The sequence below is a fragment of the Belonocnema kinseyi genome, chromosome 3 (assembly GCF_010883055.1).
Source record: "Belonocnema kinseyi isolate 2016_QV_RU_SX_M_011 chromosome 3, B_treatae_v1, whole genome shotgun sequence".
NCBI classification, from domain to species: domain Eukaryota; kingdom Metazoa; phylum Arthropoda; class Insecta; order Hymenoptera; family Cynipidae; genus Belonocnema; species Belonocnema kinseyi.
Window position 1 is genome coordinate 12929247 of NC_046659.1, and position 1864 is coordinate 12931110.

At 32.0% G+C, this 1864-nt stretch overlaps 1 protein-coding gene and 1 long non-coding RNA gene across 6 annotated transcripts in view; both read right to left on the reverse strand.

The window, feature by feature from the left end:
- LOC117170366 (glycerol kinase-like) overlaps window positions 1–1864 on the reverse strand; it is a 331719-nt gene that overhangs the window by 268732 nt on the left and 61123 nt on the right. The window lies entirely within an intron of this gene.
- The window catches only part of LOC117170371, a 4151-nt gene continuing 3045 nt past the window's right edge, over window positions 759–1864 (reverse strand). The window contains exon 3 of the long non-coding RNA XR_004466776.1: window positions 759–901. This is a non-coding gene — a long non-coding RNA (uncharacterized LOC117170371). The remainder of the gene's footprint in view (window positions 902–1864) is intronic.

Consider the following 1864-nt stretch of genomic DNA (forward strand, 5'->3'; position numbering starts at 1 on the left):
AAACTTGAAAAGCGATTGACCAAGTGTATAGAGCTCCAAGGAGATTATGTTGAAAAATAAAAAAAAATTTACCCAAAAAAAATTGTTTTTATACTGCATTCTAAGGACTTATTGAACTACCCTCGTATATAGAATGAAAATTATAATTAATAATTTTAGAAATAGTGGGAAATATATGAAACCGTAATATAAATTATTCATTGACTTTTATTTGTGGTATTTATTAAAATAACCATGTTTTGCAAAGTTATAAATGTAAAAATGTTTTAATTGGTAATTTACTTTCAATCCAAATCGTTCTTGTCCGAGCTAAGTAACCATTAGTGCGCCTCGAGGGGCCTACTGTGAGTTGCTTATAGCGCTCCAAGTGGCTGTTGTCGATGGGTGCTATAGCCGGGGAGCGGTGGGTAGAGGGGAACTGACAATTTTCGCCGGACGCGCCGTGTATATTTATCGCAGAGTTTCAGATTTAAACTCTGACACTGAAATCAATGCAAAAAAAAACAACTCTTGAGATGATGGCGGTCGTAAAAGAAATAATAGACCTTTTAACACTTCTGGAAAACCTGCACAATCTGATCATGGGAAAGTAGATGCTGCAAATAATAAACCTTCAAGCCCAAAAGTGAATAAACCAAATGCCAAAAGTCAGCTCCCTGCTAAGGAATTATTTATACATGATAATTTACAAAAAAGTAAGCATATGTTCATTGTAAATAATCATTTTAAAATCAAATATACATGTATTTTTCATAGTTGTTGATGTGATTAATTATGCACTTTTCTGGTCCAGGTCTGGTTCAGGCAAAGTTAGAAACAGCACTCAGAAACGTCTCATTATAAAAAGTCAAAAACAGAAAATGGAACAGAAGCTTGGGAAACCAACATTTTCTATTGAGTTCTGAAAAATGATTAAATTCATTACTTAAAATTAATTTCAGGAAAGCTTACATTACATCTATATAATGCTTCGTATTTTCCTAAAGAGTGACCAACGTTTAAAGGAGAAAAAAAAACACAGATTTAGACAGGAAAAATAACTTCAGGTAATTAAAATAACAGACTTTATAATTTTGTTAACAATGCTACTCATGGTTTATGTGTGAGTAAAAACAAGAGATAATATTTTCACAATAACATACTTTCGTATTGTTCATTATTATTATCCTAACTTTTTAGATACAGACCTGCTGTGGGAAATTTACCATGATTTGCAAAAGGTAAAAGTAGACTTAGGAGACATAAAAGCGTATCAAAGTTTGAAGAAGGAAGTTCGACATAAAGCCCAAATTGAACAGGGGATTCAAGATAATTTTATTACAAAATATAATTTAGATTTACCCTTTCAGAACAAATTAGAGTTTGATCTATTCTAAAAAAATCTTGCAACAGATCAGGAATTTCGAAATTAATTTGTAAGTGTAAACAATATCAGCCATTTTTATTGTAATTCAGCAATAAAAATGTGATGAGATTCATTGACTGATTTATTCTTTTTTCAGATCAAATCTTTAAACAAATTCTTCGATAGAGCCAAATGTGCGAGTGGAGCAATGGCTATAATCTTAAAAAAATATTTGTCTTGTGAGTTGGCTGTGCACTTTACAGCGATAAAAAGAATGCCCAATAAGTTCTTAATGAAAGAAACGATTTTCTACGACTGCTTAGTAGGTAAAAATATTCAAAATATGACACATTTTCTAACGTTCACTCTTATAACCTTTTTATTTGCAGGAGTTCTGCCTGAAACGCATCGAGATCAAAACGGAAAATTCATGACGGAGCCAGATTTTACAAATTTGCTGGAAAATGTCCTCAGTAATGTCAAAGACAGGAAAGGAAACCGTAAGAGGTCTCGTATTGC